The 18,341-nt window shown below is 46.9% G+C and overlaps 1 protein-coding gene across 2 annotated transcripts in view; it reads right to left on the bottom strand.

Annotated features, from left to right (window-relative positions):
* Positions 1 to 18,341, bottom strand: part of SOBP (sine oculis binding protein homolog) — a 187,194-nt gene that overhangs the window by 17,224 nt on the left and 151,629 nt on the right. Inside the window, exon 7 of one of the 2 annotated variants that reach the window (XR_007152546.1) lies at positions 6,402 to 7,548. The gene's annotated coding sequence lies outside the window, so the exon portion shown is untranslated. Of the gene's footprint in view, positions 1 to 5,891; positions 7,549 to 18,341 lie in introns of those variants that run through there. The other variant, XM_047860887.1, reaches the window with a different exon arrangement.

The raw sequence follows: 18,341 nt of genomic DNA, 5'->3' as shown, positions 1-18,341 counted from the left end.
CCTAGAACGAAGGGGAAGAACTCACCCCATAGTCTAAAGGTTCTGGCTAAATATGCTTCAGGATATACCTTCCCTTTCATTACCAAGGTCGAAGGGCACACCCTCAGAGCTCACTCACTCACGTGCACCTTTCTGGAGCAAATCCTTTTTCGGGTGTTTCAAATATCAGAAATGATCTCATATGGGACATTTAAATGGAATGTGATGTGCTTGCATGAGAAGTAGCAGAGGGGAAAGGACTGAGGGCTTTCCTTGTCATCCTCAGGACCCAGTGCCTTCCAGTGGAGACTGTATGCTTCTGTTCTGGTGCTCTTCCCCAGCGGTCTTGTCCACACAGCCGGGGAGGTGGTGGCCCCTCACGTGCTGCCCAGACACCAGGGTTTCCCAACAGCGTCACCTGCACAGACTCTGGAGGAAAGCCCAGAGCAGAAAATGGGAAAGGGGACACAGACAGTGGGGAGGAGATTTGAGGGACTCACCTAATCCTGCTCCCGCAGTGAATGAGAGGCACAGCTACCCGGACCCCCGCTCCAAACACTCAATCCTTCAACACCGAGTGAGTGCTGAGTGCTGAGTGCTGGGTGCATACAGACAATGCAGAGATAAATCAGCCCCGGTCCCTGCTCCCAGGCTGTTGGAGCAAAGCAGACGAGCGGAAGTAAGTATAGAGCTGTGGAGTGAATCCCCTTGAGCATTCCTATGTGTTGCGTTGTGAGGCTGGCGATGTTGGCAAAGAAGAGTTCTCATTCAGAACGGGAATTTATTAGAGGTTAGTTAAAGAAGATATGAGCGGTTGACTTTTTTGGTAACTCAAGAGATAGGAACCACTTTTGTGCTCCTCTACGTCACTTCCAGGGTTGATCTTGAAGATGAGATGACATGTGTGAAAGTGACTGGTGTAAAATTGGGCCACACGTACATCAATCAAATGCTCTTTTATTCATACACGCAGGCATCTGTTCATCCACAAGAGGGAGGCTAACACGTGAGTGGGCTGGTTAAACGTGGGCTCTGCTATCAGACTGACCAAATGTACTTTCAGGCTTTGCCCTTACTTAGCCTTGTGGGCTCAGTTTTCTCATCTGTAAAATAGGAATAATAACAGTATCCTTCGCACAGGGTTGTGGTGAGGCATAAATAAAACAATGCAACTGAACGGCACTTGGTACACACTGAATAAACGTCCACTAAGATTAGCAGTGGATTTCTCTCCCTCTTGGAGGGGTTCACCATCTGCTGGCTTGGCCCAACCCTGAACGTGAGGAACGGTGAGGTAAGAGCGTTAGACCTTCCCAGAGGTCTGGGAGCAGGCTGGAATGACATCATCAGGCATGTGTTCTGTTGGCTGATTCAGATTCAAACTGAGTTATGACCTGAATTGACGCTGGTATTTCTGCAGCTGTGGTGCCATCAAAAGAGCACTGCCCGTGGGCACAGAGGGTCCAAATCTCGGCTCTATTACTCACTAGCTCAGCGACCCTGGACTGTGTCTTCCTTTTCCAGAAGTGAGGATTGCACTCATAGCATGTGGTTTCACGAGGCTAGCCCGAGATAGTCTGGGTGGCTGGCCCTTTTTGGCGTCTGGCATGTGGAGGCTATAAACATTTCTGTCCATTTATTCAGTCGGCTTAGTCAACCAGGGATCCAGTGACTGAGCCCAAAGGTGACCGTGGGGCTTGGATTCAGCCCCCTGCTCTCTGCGCAAAGCGATGCAGCCCCATGTGGCCCCGGCAGCTCCACCCCTGCTTCGGGTGACATCCCTTTGCCCTTCTAAACAAGCACCAGGGGAGAAAGCCCAGCTTACAGCTCAAAGCATCAGAACCACGGGAAATGGAAAACACCTGGGGCCTACGTGTCCCCTTTGTGCCTGCCCCAGAAATTTAACATGGGTGTCACAGTGCCTCTCTCCTCTCTTCCTCCCTCTGAGCTGCTGGAACAGGGCCCCACCCCACCTCCATCAAACTTTACCTACTGACAGTTGTATTTTTGATGTTGTTCAAAACCAGGTATCAGGAAAAGTCGGAGTAGATGTTTTTCCCAAACAAAGGTCAAAGACGTCTCCATCTCACGGCGTAGGCACCAAGGAAGTGACCTGAACTCTGCCCTGTGGTCTGAGCCATCAGGCGTCCCCACCCTGGTGAGGCGGCTTGACATGGCCATGGGGGTGTGGACCCTGCAGCCTGCTTCTGGGTCCTGCCTCTTACTGTGGGTGGTGCTGGGACAGAAAACCCCTTCATCTTCATGCCTCGGTTTCTTTGGCTACGAAATGGGAATGATGATAACGGCAGTGCCTCCCTCACGAGGCTGTTGTGAGAATTAAATTCTTTAATTTAATAATGTGTGAATGTGTGTAAAGCTCATCCTGGGCCGTGCACAGAGAGACACCTGTCTCAGCAGAGGGACCCCTTTCACTAGAAGAATTACAGACACTGGTGGCAGCTGTTCATTCCATCCACAGTCAGCAAGATAGAAGAAGAGGCCCTTTCTGGGTGTTGATGGAAGCCTAACTTCCCGTCTATAAGAGTCTGCAAGGGTCAAGGAGTTATCTCATCTCTAAGGCTCTTCTGGGTAGAAAGTGCCATAGTTCCGCGACACAGCACAGAAACCCCAGGGCAGTGACTGAGTCTTGTTCCCTTGTGTGGCTCCCCCTGCGTTCAGAAGAAGCCCAAAGGTGCACTGACCAACTGGCCGAAGTGGGGCTGGAGCCGGCACCCCCCCCTCCCTGGAGCATAAGAAACAGAATGAAGGTCCCCAGTCTTTCTGTGTTTGCGGCACAATAGCTCTGGTCATTGGGGCTGCACTGCCCTCCTCCATCACTAGGCTTGACTAATGCCACATCCCGGCCCAAATTTTCTCTTCCAAGCGTGGAGAGTAGCTCTTCACGATACAAAGTTGGGAGGGCTACAGTGGCCTACCTCTGAGGGGCCCAGACGACATGGGAAGAGCAGTATGAGAAGTGGCCTCTGTCCATTTAAACAGCAGCCACGAGAAGCCAAGGGAGGAGCAGTTTATCGTGCCATAGGGAAATCAGGCTCGGCTTCACCAAGGAGTAGCATGTAAACTGAGCTTTGAAGGAGTGGTTTATCAATTGCAATAATAATAATAATAATAAAATAGTTTTCCATGTGCTGGGCCTAGGAGATACAAGGCAAATAAGGCAGGATCCCTACCCTCAAGGACTTTGCAGATTAGCAAAGGGCACAGACAGGTGAGCAGCCGGACAAGCAGAGTGTGATGTGCTCCAGGACAGAGGCGGGCATGGAGGTGTGCCTGCCCCAGCAGGGGAGAGGAGAAAGAGGCTCCCAAAGGCTGGCCAGGGGGAATCACCCAAGTGGTTCACTGAGTCTTGATGAGTTGTAGAAATTGCCCAGGGAAGATGAAGGGAAGGCATTCAAGGCAGGGGCACTTTGATATGCAAAGACGGAGGACAGGAAAGAGCAGGGGTGTCAGGAAGCAGGGCCCCCCACACTAGCAGAGAGCAGGCAGACCTGGCGAGGCCAGGGGGGCCAAGCCCAGAGGACTCCGTTTGTCCTACTAAGCCCTTGGCTTTGCCTCTGTAGGCCTCAAGGAATCACTAAAGAGTTTTAAGCAGCGCGTGACTTGTCCCAGGGTGAGGCCCTATTGTAACTGGTCAAGGAAGTTAGGACTCTGGCTCTTGGGGTAGAGGAGAAGCCAAAGAGGGGAGTGAGGCAGTATGAGTCTTGAGTGCCTTTGCACCTGGGCCTCGGCTCTGGCCTTTGGCCATGTCACGTAGGCGGCATGAGCTGACACCTATAGGCCTGCTTATGGCTCAAGCTGTCCTTCCAATGTCAAGGGAACACCTGCAGCACAAGGGGAGTACAGCTTTGCAAAACTGTGAATCTAGGTTCCAGATGTGCAACTACATAAATCCTGGAAAATAGCCAAAGAGATTCCTGGTGAAACGAAGAAGTGGTCCATCTTTTCAACAGCCAGCCCATCTTCCGGTTACCTGTAAGCTACTGGGGCAGGGGTTGGGAGCTTGTCCCCTTAATGTCAGACATGGGGCCGTGTTCAGTGGGGGTTTGATAACCAACGAGGAAGACACTGCCTGACGGGTTTCTCAGAAGCAGAGTGGTCTCAGCACTTCCCCACCCCCATTAAGGTGTGGTGAGCAGAAGCCATGAACACCCAACCCTCTGGCTTCATTTAAAATGAGGGCCACTTTGGAACAAAACCGAATCACTGCCACAAACTCACAGGAAGTGAAAATGGCTCTTTATGAGGATGTCAACAGTTTTTTTCCAGACCGAATGTGTGGCCTGGGCTCTGGCACCACACCTCAGGGGTTTGAATCCCATTCTGCAACTCACTGGCTGTGTGATCCTGAGCAATTACTAAACTCACTGAGCTTCTCGTTCTTCTTTTACTCTGCGGATTAAATGAGGCCAATGTACATGTGCTCAGCACATGCTGGTAATCGTTGGCATTAGGACCTCTATTTCTCTTTACATATCGTTCTGACAGCCCAAGAGGATTCTGTGTTCAGGGAACACCGAGATTAGGAGAAGGAAGGGAAGGGAAAAGGTGTGCTGATGTCTAATGAGATGCCATGAAATCCTTTCATGTTGGAACAAAGGTAGCTTTTGTTTCCAGCAGGGTCACAATGTTTGCTCAACGATCTCGGACTGCGACAAAAGCAAAATCAGCATCCTGGGTGACTGTCTCTGTGGCCAAGTCCAGATGAAAACTGCTATCTGGGACTCTGTACCACACAACTACAGCTGGGTGCGCGGGCCCCTGGCCCATCCTCAGCTGGGTCTGCGGAGTACCTGATGGAGTCGTTGTCATATAAATAACCCCACACCAGGAACCTCCGAGATTCCCTCCAGTTTCCATGAGAGAAAGAAACCCAGTTTCCAGAACCCACTCCCAGGAAGGTCACTTAGAAGAAACCGCGGAAAGTGTCTACGTTTTGCAGTAAGTTGAACCACACCTGTATGGGACTCAGCAAGTCCATTCACCTTTCTAGGCTTCAGTGTTTTCATCTGCAGAACAAGAGGATGAGGCAAGGTCTACGTTGGCTAGAATGAGGTGCTAGTGCACTACCTACCTTAGACATTTTCTGATGTTTAATTCAGGTACCAGGGAGAACCCAGATTGACCCATCCATTCATGTAAAGTTAAAACAAAAGCATCTCCAAGCCCAGGGGGTGAGATGGTCTACTGTTGAGAATGGAACCCGCAGGGGAGGTTTGCAACCACTGGATGGTGCTCCTTGGAGCCAAAAAAAAAAAAAAAAAAAAATCAGGACTGGGAGAGCAGTTGAGAGGGACACACACATCTACAGGCCCAGGACCTCACTGCACATGCACCTTCGTGTTGTCTGCAAAGGGCATGCTGGCTGGGGGAACAGACCCTCGAACGGGCCAGCAGGCTCTGGTTTGCACACAAGCATCATTCACAGCAGGTGGGGAAGGCCGCCGTCACCCCTATATCTCGACATCTCTTAAAACTTACTAACTTTATTTGAAAAAAAATTTTTTTTCCCTGGGGGAAAGAAATGAACGCCTTCTATAACAAGGAAAACAACAACGGTAGCCATAATAATGAGAAAAGCGAAATAAGCACATGTAAGTGCATTTTTTTTCTTAGAGATTTATTTTTGTTTTATGAAGCTGACACCAGTCAGGGAGAGAGGAGAACGTCGGGAGCCCCGCAGCGAAAGGAGCACCCAGAGGAGGGGGCTGCTGCTTCCTGCGGGTGGTGGGGGTGGGTTTGGTGTTGGGGTCTGTTTGTTTAATTTGTTGCTGGAAGTTTTCCTTTTGTTCACTTTTATAAATCTCTCCCTGGGCTTTCGAGCTTCCCCTCCCTCCCACCTCCCTTCCCCTGCCCCCCCCCCCCCCAATTTCATTTTTAAAAAGCGAGCTCGCTCGCCAGGTGTGTCCCCCAAGCTCTCACAGCTCTAATAAATAAGGAGCACCTGTAAAACAGTAGCTTGACTTGTTAAGTGACTCTGTACAAAGGAGAATATAGAAATACACTATGTACACCGCATCCACGGGTCCCGTGGCGCTTCAGGGCTGGCGCCGCACGGGGCCCCCCAGCCTCGCCCAACCCCCACCGGCCACCCCTCCAGCCTCCCGCTCAGCGGCCCTGTGGGCGGGGGCACCCGGACCCCGCAAGAGGGAACAATTGCTTTATCTGAGTTAGTAAACAGATACACTGAATCACAAGGTGATTTGATTTTTTTTTTTTTTTTAGTTTTCTCCTTTTTTTTTTTTTGATTTTTTTCTTATTTTTTTCTTTTTTTTTTTTTTTTTCTGTACTCATCAGAATGGGACACTCCACGACTGTCTCACCAACTCAGTGCCAGTACACATGCTCTAGAGGACTTCTGGACTCGCAGCTACAACTGTACAAGTGCACACAAGAAAATCTACCCTGTTATCCTCCACCCACTGATTGAGGATCGAATTGCACATTTCTCTTAACCATGACAGGAGAAAGCAAACAGTGAAACAGAATCATGGGTGATCTTTCTCACTTTCCCTCTTGTTTTCACTGGTTTGTCCATACCATTCTAATTATCATGAAAGGACTCTGCGTATAGAGAGATTGCTTCACTGACTTCCTGGATCACCGAAAACCATCAGGGTTGAAATTTCATCCAAGTCTTTCGTGACGCCCAGCAAATATTCCCCCTCGGATTATTTTACACCTTGAGGGCATTTTGGTCTTCAGTTCAACACTCTTGCTCTGTTCCCAAATGGGGCGCTATTTAGGAGAATTTAAAGAGAAAGCTGAGAAGAATAAACATTTACCGAGTTCTCTTGGCATTCAGTCTCTGAAAAACCACAGTATAAACTATTCATGCTGCTTCTTACATCTGTCAAATCGAAAATTAAAAGCCATAAAAGTGTAACACTGAAAATATGGCATTAAAAAGGATAAAGGTGGCCTTTGTAAAAATAACAAGAAAAGTATATTAGCCAATAAAATATTCTAACTCTTCATTTAAAAGTGCATCCTGGGCAGGACAGAGATGAATCCGAAGTGTTGGGACTCCAGTATGATTCCTCTCCGCCTTCAAAACGTGAACAGTATAGGTCCAAAACCGTACAATGCAAATCACAATTCTTCGTGTAGCAGCAAGACCACAGCAGTTTTTAAAATGACTAAAAAAAGATTTTTGTTTTCAAATTCGTATCATCTTCCAGCCTCACCCTCTGAGCCTTGAAGATGGAGCGGGGAGAATACCTACATTGGTCCTTGTGGCTTGTTGGTGTTTTGTTTTGTTTTGTTTTAAAACCAGGGGCGAAATCCCTAAGTTCCTCTGGGGAGAAGCAGAGACGGTGGCCGCAAGAAGGCTGGGCCGCTTGGTAGGTCCAAGACGTGCTGGCTTCTCTGGGCTGGAGGCCACCGAGGGAGGGCTGCTTCCTCTGAGATGCTTAATGACAGGAAGCGGCTTTATTTGTTTGAGTTTTAGCCAGAGGGGGTGGTGAGCTGACCAGCTGGTGTCATTGGATGGCGGGACATGGTTTGCTCTGCGCCCTCTCTCCACGCAAGGTACCCTGTGAGCGAGCGTTCCTGGGAAAAGAGAAGAAGGGGCCCATCAGAACCCGCTGGGTCAAACCACAGCCCCGTCCCACGTGGGGAGAACCCAGGCATGAGTCAGAGCGGCACCCTCCGGCCGGCCGGCAGCTCAGACCTACGCCGAGTCCCCAGAACTAGAGCGGCACGGCATGACTTTGACATGTCTCTAATTCACAGTTCCGCTCGGGGTCAGCCCTGCCAGCTTTGTGTGAGGACACGAAACACGAGTCGCTTCTCGGTGCACCACGCCCTCACCCAAAGACCACAACGGCATGCCTGGCCACGGGGCCACCCTGGCCCTCCGCCTTACTGCACGCTTAACCGGCAACCCTTCTGAATTGCCCAAGGTCACCCCCAAAGGTGGCAAGGTCATCGGGGGACCCTGGAGCTCCAGACCTCACCCCTGTACTCCACGTAATGGCTCTGGTATCTGCTACAAAGGAGGAAAGCCAAGAGATTCGCTTTTTAGCACATGAACAATTACTGTGGACATGTGGACCTCTCTTCAGAGGTTTTCTACAGAGGCAGCTGGTAGCTGGAAGCAATGCCCTTCTCTGTGGGTCTTGTCTGACAAGGGCGAGCTGTTCGCATCTCTTGATACCCAAACCAAACAGCAGCACGGGACTGGAGGACAACAGACCAGCTGGGCGTCGGGGTCCCAGGGCAGAGGGTCTGCACAGGATTGTTCACCAGGAAAATCAATTTCAGGAGAATGCTTACCCCAGTTTCTACCACAGAGGTTAGGCTCTGCCTCTCCATCCGCACTGGCTTATTTCATTTGCTACCAGTCCCTTGGTTTGAAATATAACCTCCCAAGGATGCTCAGTTACTCCTCGTAAACTGCCTCTTAGAAGTCTGCCAACCAAACCGTAAAGTCCCTGAGGTTTGGGGATGTGTCTGTTTTGCTCACATCTCCACACCCAGCCCCTGGTTCAGCGAGATGCACATCTGTCAAGTGAATGAGGGTCAAGCAGCCGTTGTTCCCCATGCCCCAAAACAATACCTGTTTTTCCTGCTGATGTATGAGGATTTCAGAAATGTGAATGGGTAAAATCTGGCTAACGTGAGGTGGTGACAGAGGACTCGTAAACATCTTTACAACTGTTGAGATTATTCCTAGAACAATGAACGAATAATTTCAGAGAGGTGGTAGAATTTAAAACGTGAAGGGACCCCAGAGATAATGTAATTTCCTCATTTTATAGATGAAGAAAAAGAGGCCACAAAGAGACCTGGAGACTGCTCAGAGAGTGTCTGTAGCATGAATTTAGCACAAGCATCAGGAGGTCAAAATGCCCATTGGGAGGACAAAGTACAAGCTTGTGCTTTGAACCCTGCTATCCAAACCCTGGTGTTAATGGTAACGATAATAATGATCAGCCAAAAACAAGGTTTGAAAATCTGAATGTGCATGACAGGAAATGCCTGAGTTCCCCAAATCACATTAAATCACCAGATCTGTGTGTATTTAATATGTATATTAAATAACCAAAGTGAAAATGCAAAACACCGCAAATATGTGATGGGGCTGGAATTACAAGGCCATGGAAACCTTTTCATTTGGCATGGTCAGACTTGGAAATGTGGGTATTTATCTCTGAATCAAGAGCTCATTTTTCTTTCTTTCTTTCTTTCTTTCTTTCTTTCTTTCTTTCTTTCTTTCTCCCTCTCCCTTCCTTCCTTCATTCTTTTCTTTCTTTTTCTTTTTTCCTTTGAGAATGAGACAGTGGCAAGAAGGGATACTGAAATAAAAATGCCAAGAGCTGCTGTCAAATGAGAGGTCATGAAGAATCGGAAAGGAGCCTCAGAAATCACAAATGGATCCAAAGACACAAGTGTAGCTTCTTCTGGGACAGTTCTTTTCCACCTAGGGAGCATAGCCTGGAACTTGCCATGGAGGGAGGAAAACCATCCCCACCTCTGGGCTCGGGACCAAGAATGACCAAATCTTGTAGTCAGAGGGGGCCTCTGAATCCTTTCTTTAAAAAGGAAAAGAGAAAAAGAAGCATTTAATGCTTTCTTCCGGTGACCAGGAAACACCGCCATTTTGAACGACTTAAGAATGCTCTGCTTTTTTAAGGATGTGGCTTTTTTTTTCTTTAATGTAATCGTGACCTCAAAAAAGAGGAATATTTCTCAAATGAGTTTCTTTATATTCAAATCACCTTTGGACAAAGGCCAAACATGGACAGCATCAGCCGACTTGGAGAAAATTTCAAGGCTTTCATAAGGGACTGGGAAAACGGGATTATAATGAGAGCCATTCTGGAACCTTAACGACAGCGTTTGCCATCCCAAACACTATAATAATCATTATTATTCTCTGGGATCTATTATTGTCTGGTAAATAATATGTGTTTTCCCCCCAAGTTCTAAAGGGTGCAGCTGCACCACACTCTATTTTCTGCAGCCCCATTCCTGCTGCTCTGAAAGCCTCCTCACACACCGAGCTTATTTTAAGAGAATGGCAAAGTAGACAATTTGTGTGCTGTTTCCTTCCCTCTCACCACATCCTTGCCATGTCTGGGACACACGCAAAGGCCAGATGGTGGCAGTACAAGCCCCTTTCTGCAGCTAACATTTGAGGAGGGGGTGGTCCTGAAGTCGTCCTCATCTGTTCCCATGGCTCTGGCTGTGGCTCAGGGCAGCCCCCTTGTTGGTGACCCGGGGAACAGACGCTGGAATCAATGGAAATGAAGAACCAAGCTTGGGCTTCACCTTCCAGGAGTTATTGGTATGCAGAGTGTGAAACTCAAGAGCGGGGAGGAAGCAAGCCTGCAGTTTTAGAAAGTGATCGTGAGGAAGTTCCAGGGCCCGAGCCAGTTCCTATTTTGCCCTTGCCAAGCAGAGGGATCTTATGGAAAATCCATCCAGTTTAAATTTCTTGATCTGAGCAAAGGGGAAATTACTATGATAAGTGAGACAGAGACACAAGTCACAGTCCAGCGTGTCCCCTTCTTTAACCTCCCCAAGTCTTGATTCCTCCTCTGTGACACCGGCGTCTCGGGAGATTTTCGATTCTATCTTCCATCTCTCAAGTTCTGTGACTGTGGGATCTTTGGACCAAAGCCAGTGTCAAGTACGTAGGATTACAAACTTGAGCAGCTGGATATTAATCTGTGTATAAGGAAGACTAGTAACTTCTGAACTCCAAAGCACAAAGTTTCAGAGTCTCCTTTCTACTAATCTCTCTTTCACGTGCACGTGCGTGTGGGCACACAGGCACACACACACACACACACACACACACACACACACACACAGTATCCCTTAATGCAGGAAGTTCTGGGGAAACAGCGATACTCGTGCCTCACATTTGGGTTTTCCTGTGAGTCCAGGGTTCGTCTGAAGGCAGGACAACCCAGGGGTCCTGTTACATGGAATCCCACATGCACACAGCCCATCCTGTGCACCACGCATGTACTGTGTTTGCAGACTGGCTCCACAATGTATAGTCTCCAGCAGACCTGTATGGCCAGGCGCCTTCAGAATCCCAGGCCCCCCTGCCCCTTAGGCCAGAGGAATGAAGTACCATCCTCAGGGAATGCATAACTAAGTGCAGTGAGAGGGCCTCTGTCTGCCTGGCACTTTTCCTTTTTTTACATCAGGAAAGCATTGCTAAGAATATGATTGAGTTACTCATCCTCCTTCACCCCACAAGAATTTTCAGAGAATTATGGAGAACAGAAATGTGCCTGAGTACTAAGAAATGCTTCCAATGTTGATACTGTCAAAATATAACCATTCTCACCTTTCCTTCTTTGGCCTTTACAGCCTAAGACTTATGCTCGCTGTCTTTAAAAGGAAGTCTTATACTTTCCTAGCAACCACTCCCAAAAGGAAATGTGTGTCCAGAGAAAAATGTGTGTCTTATTCTACATCCCAACATTTGCAAGCTGGTCCCTCCATAGTGCAAGAGTCCACTTCTGCCGAGAAGCCTGCCTCGATTTATCTAATCCATTTTCCAGACTTTTATTTTTCTTTCCTTCCTCAAATACCTTTGTAATTAGCATAATCAAAACCCTGTATGTCTGTCCCATCTTACCTGTTTAGAAGGCAAGCTGCCCATGTCTGCCAGATTTATTATCCGAGTCTAAAACTCTATGGCATCAACTCTATGATGTGTGAGAAGTGCCCACTACTGAGCTGGCTGGCCTCTGTCCACTTACCCGAGCCTTACAGTGATGCGGCTCACTCGGGCACATCGGCCCATCACTTATCACGGTTAAATACAGCCATTACGTGCTGGCTTCGGCCACGCTGTTTATCTGGAACAATAATGAGTCCCCAAGGACTGGACTGGTCTCAGGTAGCCGCAGCTATTCTGGGACACTCACAAGAAAAGAGCCCAGCGGTCGATGAGCAGAGTCACCTGCATGAGCTGATAAACCCAAGTGTGAGGCCAGATAGTGGTCTCCACAGCAAGCCCTTGGTGAGGTTTTGCCCAAAAATGGTTCCTTCTCTCCCCCATCAACCACTGCTTCGTGAAGTTCTGAAATGGCTTTTGCCAAGACAGAAATGGCTTTCATTTATGAAGTGGATGGCACCTCTTTTCTTACAGCTCATTAGTTGGTGAAAGTAATTGAAAAACCTGGTGTGATTGTTATGGAAAATAACCAGTGGTGGGGAGAGGGTTGTGGGAGCCAAGGACGAGCATCGGTTGGCTCAGTGCTAGGCTCTGGTCTGAAGTACAACTTCATCACCACTGTGCTGCCCACTCCATGGTTCTGATAAGCCAGGGCTCATGTATATTTAACAGAAAAAAAAAAAAATTAAGCCAAACGTAAGGACTTGCTTTTCTTAATTTTCTCCTTTAGCAATAGCTTATTTTACTCTTTAATCAGGAAAAATCACCACCACAGAAGACCCCCTGCTGGGATAGCTCCATCTGTAATTCTTTGTTCTACAAGTTAAAATTTTGGTTTTCTCTGCCAACTTGGCTTGATGAGTTACATGGGTACAGAGGCCTGTTGCTTCTCACAAGTGGTCACTGCTATTTCTTGCTGACCTCTAAAAGTTCCTAGGGCACAAAGAACCTCAGCCGTGAACTTCATCTAGTGCACTCATTAGGATCCTCTTCTTCACCCCGGATGACTGATCTTCTTAAACTACCTCCAATCCTTTCTGGAACCTGGGTGTTTAAGCAAACCAAATGACCCTGACCCTGGCCCTTTCCTAAAAGCATATGGGGATTCATGACTAACAGAGTACATTTTCATAAATGCACTGGGGCAGGTGGCTACCTCCCTTCACAAAAGAGAAAAATAAAATAAAGGAGACTTACATACTCTAGCTAATGTTCTGCAGGAAATTTTGAAGATGAGCCAAAAGCCCTATGTCTCTAGCTTTTAGGACCAAGCACTTCCTATCACGGTTTGGCAAAGCTTCAGGGTTTTTTTTTCCCCCAAAGAAGGAAGTCAACTTTTACTGAGCACCTACTTGATGTCAAATGCTGCACAAGGCACTTTGATATACTTATTTCACTTGAAAACAAGCACATTTTATATAGGTATCTCACTTATACACTTAATTCATGGAACCAACAATGCTACTTAAGTATTTATTACTGTCCCCATTTTGCAGATGAGGAAACTTTCCTAGGAAGGTTAAGAAGCTTACATGGTCAAGGTCACTAGCTAGAAAGGGGCAGAGTAGGTTGGATCCACCTCCTATGACCCCAAACCCCATGCTCCCATCCAGGGAATACCTCCCTCAGTCCGGGTTTCATCTCTCCCCTCCTTCCCCTGACAAGTGGGGGTCACAGTGTCAGGGATGTGAGGGGCCCTAGAGACATAGACAGTCCATCTCCTTTGTTTACAAACAAGAACTCTGAGAAGCTAATTGATAAGAAAATACAATTACATTTTCATTCCAGTTTCATCCAATACACCAACTAGCTAATGCTGGTTCATGTGCCTTCTAAAAATTCTGCCTTGGACAAAAAAAAAAAAAAAAAAAACCACCAACAGAAAATAACATAGATGTTTATTGTGTTAAGATTGAGTTTGTCATTTCTCTATATCTATATTATCTGAACATGGGCATTCTAGGTTAAAAGAAGGAGGAGGAGGAGGAAAAGAAAAGAAAGAAAAAAATGTGACAAGTAGCTATGGTTTATGGACCAACAGATTTTGGGGATTTTAGCTGGGATCTGGAGGGGTGGACTTTCTGGCACTTAATCTATTCCTTATGACCAATCCATGAATAGGGAGGGTGGGAAGAAGAGCAGGAGATATTGAAGGGGGGTAGGGAGAGGCTTCATGTTCATGGAAACTTCACTGCACAAAATAAGAGCAAACATACTGACCCCCCACAACTCTATTGCCTACCCCTACCCCTGCACAGCCAAGGAGATGGAGAATGTGGTTAATAATTACTTCTCTGCAACCCTTTCACCCTCCTGACCCCAGATGTTCAGGTACAACTTATTTCCTCTCTGAGATCAGCTGCTCAACATGAGGAAGTGATACCATGGGTGGCAAAAATATGCCTCTGGTTCCTGGCACAGGGCATGTAACTCAAGCAGCCTTGGTCATATCTTGTGTCCCACTGAGAGGAAAGGCAGATGAGGACTCAGGTTCTAATCCTGGCTGCACCACTCTGACCTTGAGTATTTGCTCTGTTTGTCCCAGTCTCTACCCGTAAAAGTGGAACCAGACATCTTACACATTCTGGAATGGTATCCCTAACATCCGTGGTTGACAACATGGAAGCGTTTCATCACCTTGCATTCCACATCCAAGGGAAGCAAGTTCTGAGCTACAGCAGACACCATGACAATTCTTTAAACAAGCACCTACTATGTGCCAGGTACTTCCTTGGCATTTTAACCTAGGTTATCTACCACTGGAGCCTGATGACTCTATGAGGTAAGAGGTCTTATCTTCATTTTCGTGTATATGAGATGTGCTCAGTGATCTTACATGGGGACTCTGGAGCCAGGCTGCCCGTCAGATCTCTCAGTGTTGTCATTTACTGACCAAGGACACAAGATAGGAGACTTAGCCTCTCTGGTCCTTAGTTACTCATCTGTCAAATGGATTTAATAATGGTATTCCATAGTGTTGCTGTGGGCACATAATCTTTGAACGCTGCCTGCATATAAAGTATGCTCAATAAATGTTAGATGATACAATTATTTAACGAGAGAATGCAGGCACAAGAGCTTATAAAGCTATTCCAAACTCTTATAGCTAGTAAGCGATACAGCTAGTTTTCAAATCCAAGCAGACCTCACTCTGGCCCTGCACTTCTCTGCCAGTCCTCACAGCCTTTCTAACAGGGAAGTACCTGCCAGCTGTAGGGCATCTGTGATGTGCCACACTGTCTATGTGTTCTACCTACCCCTCACAGTAATGTCACTGTTACTCGTGACCTAGAGAGGAGACTCAGGAGACAATCACCTCCTTCCTCACCTCCTAAAAGGCTCTGCCAGGATCTGCACCCAGGCTGGCCCAACTCCAGAGCTGATGTTCTTTTCCACAAAACCACACCACTGCCTTCCTTCACAACTGGAAGCTCCCTGTCTGCACATGTGGAAGCTTCAGAAGAAGGTCTAAGGCACCAGAGGTTAAAAAAGATAAAAAGGCATCTCTAAAAGTTGTCAGCCTCCCTTGACAGTGCCTGAAGGCCCTGGGAGAATGGGATTCAGACACTGTGGAAATCTCAGAAGATGTCTGAGGGAGAGCAAGCCACCCAAGCCTTATGGCTGCTCTTTTGTCCAAGGCCAGAGCTTTCGGGTGTCACTGCGGCCACCGTCCAGGCTCCGTGCTCATCAGCAGGGAGTCCTCTGCTGGGAGAGCACTGCCTGTCTCTGTGTGCCCATCCATCAGTCCTAGCCAACAGCCCACACCATGCCTAGGTGGCTGGTCAACAGCTCCGGGCAGCTGGCTGGTCAGAAGGGCCAAGACCCTGTTTTCTACAACAATCTGGGGCCCGGCTGGCACCCCCGACTGGACTTTGAAATGGTCTGTCGGTGGTGAGGTTTTCTTCCACCATACGCCGTGAAGCCTCTTCATGCCTACGCTGGACACAACGAAAGTTCTGCCTCCATTGCACTGCTACAGTGCTTTACACACTTGAAGTACACTTGTGGCAGCCTACACCCCTCACACCGTAGTGATAACATCCCGCAGTGTTTAGAATCAACCACTGGTAATTAGCCTGTCATCAGAATGCAGCAATCAGCTTTCGGGATGCCAGTCTTTCTCCTGCTTCCTTTCAGTCTATGAACAGCTGTTAAAGCAATTTTCCTCCAGTACAGATTTCATCCTGTCACTCCTCTGTTCGAGGTCTTGGTGACGTTGCCTGATGCACAGAGTACACATTCCGCAATCTACCTGCCCTCTGCAGTCTCCGGGGCTCCTCTCCCTCCGCAGTGGGGCTTTGCTCCAGCCCAGTGCAAGGCAGGTCATCCCCAACGGGGCTCACTCACTCTACCTCGCCTCTGCGGCTTTTGACATCCTATTGCATTCTTTATTCTTACACTCCTGCTAGTCCATGCCCCTTCCCAGATTTAGGACCTCACTCTGAACTCACCTGCTGTGTGGAACCCTATCAGGCTAACTGCATTAGCTATTGCTCTCCTGGGACTCTCCTCATTCATTTGTTCAGCAAATACCTGCAGGCCTGCTCTGCCAGCCCTGAGCTAGGAATTCAGTTTCAGCAGAGAGGGAGCCGTCCCAGATCCTGCCCTTGCTGAAGCATACTGTCTGTAGTATCACATCACTTTGCAGTTCTGCGTGTTGCCTGGAAAAGTTGCCTTCGTTATTTCTTGTCTCTCTCAGCAGGTTATTAGTTCCTCAAAACAAGTCAAGGACACCTGCCACTCCCTCTCCCATTTTTTTTTCTTTTCTGTCTCCTTCCTTCCTTCTTCACACTTTCCCTCCCTCTTTCCCTCCCTTCCTTGTATCTCTTGATAACAGTGTCCCTGCACAAAGTCAATGTTAGATACCATTAGTTAAAAATGGATACATTTTGGGGCGCCTGGGTGGCTCAGTCTGACTTCAGCTCAGGTCGTGATCTCATGGCGTTCAAAAGCCCTGCATCGGGCTCTGTGCTGACAGCTTGGAGCCTGGAGCCTGCTTTGGATTCTGTGTCTCTCTCTCTTTCTGCCCCTCCCCTGCTTGCACTCTGTTTCTCTCTCTGTCTCTCTCAAAGGTAAATAAACATTAAAAAATTGATATGTTTTACTCTCTAGGGAAATAAATGAAGACCATCTCCAAACTATCAATAAGGGGACTGTCTCCCTCTGTTTGGGTATGACTGGGAATTTATTAAGTTTGTGGACTGTAATATATGAATTAAGTATAAATTAAGAACTCCAAATACAGGATTTTTAAAAGCTATTATTTCTATGCATAAGCTACACACACACAGACACACACACACACACACACACCAGCTGAGACAAAGAACAAGTAGATGGGATATGTTCTAATACACACACACACACACACACACCAGCTGAGACAGAGAACAAGTAGATGGGATGACCAGACAGTGAGGTGTGCTGTCAAAATCAGAACTCACAATCAGTGACTCCTCATCTTTGTCTGCAAAAAGCCATAATGTTTTTCCAAAACTTTTTCATAGTTTTTCAATTAACATTTGGGATTCATGTTGCTCAAACCTTGGTGGATATGAAAATAGACATTAAGTCCTGTGTTTATGATGCCATCATATTCAATGAGAGGAACAGAGGGACCTGGATGTCTTTTTGGTTTGGCAAATTGTAGAACGATTTTTTTCAAACATTTGGGGTTTGGCTAAAACCAAAACTTATTTTGCCAAGCACTTTGGCCTTAATTTTTAAGCCCATGTGTATTTTAAAAGAAATTCAATCTATATGTTTCTGACTCATTTACACTTAACTCATGAAAATGCTGTTTGGTAAGAGCTATTAGATGTCCAAGCAAGTTTATGAGCCTTTTTAAGCCTTCATTTTCCCGTTCTTACCAGAAAGTTGTATTTTGCCAGCCATAAAAGAGTGTGAGCCCCAGAGGCCTGTGGTCAGTTTGAAATTTATAACCTCTGAAGTTTAAATGGATTCTGAGTGTGGAAAACAGGTTTCTTCCCTCTCCTCTTTTTCACATGAAGTGCACAAGCAGGCTATCTGTGATAAAGACAGGATCCTGGGTCTTAGTTCCCAAGATGGTTACAGGTGAATGATAAAGAGTTCAATCTAACCACCAGTAAATTGCCCCTAAAACATTTCAGAGGAACAACATGACACTTTAAACTCATGTGGACACAGATTCAGATCCAACACTCGAATGGAAAGTTTTACTAAATACTCCCAGGATAAGACAAAGAGGTGAGACTCAACATGATTCACATTGAACACTTTACCTTTGGGAGAACTGGGTAATTTTTTTTTTTTAAATCACAGACACCCAACCCTGTTTATGACTTTTTATACATTTTTTAAATAAGCTGAAACTACTAAAAATAGCATTTGAATTGAAACCAGAAAAGCAGGAAGAACGTGCATGCTGCAGTGACTTCACCCTGTATCTTCTATATATAATGATGCTCAGATACCACTCAATTACAGTATTCTAGTGGGAGAAGGCTTTTGGATAAAGTACTTAAAAATGGCTTATAAATATTTAAAGTATAAGCATCTAACAAATCATAATGACAAAGTTTTACATTTAACCACATGTGCTCCAAATATCTTGAAATTACTCTAAATATGGGTTTAAAATATCAAAAGGGCTTGTTGATGGGATGCAGAACTTTGCAGAGAAACTTAAACCTGATCGTGCTTGCTCCCACAACACCCA

This window comes from Prionailurus viverrinus, chromosome B2 (assembly GCF_022837055.1).
Source record: "Prionailurus viverrinus isolate Anna chromosome B2, UM_Priviv_1.0, whole genome shotgun sequence".
Lineage (NCBI taxonomy): Eukaryota > Metazoa > Chordata > Mammalia > Carnivora > Felidae > Prionailurus > Prionailurus viverrinus.
The sequence above is the reverse complement of the archived record's forward strand: the minus strand, read 5'-3'. Positions and strand labels throughout refer to the sequence as shown.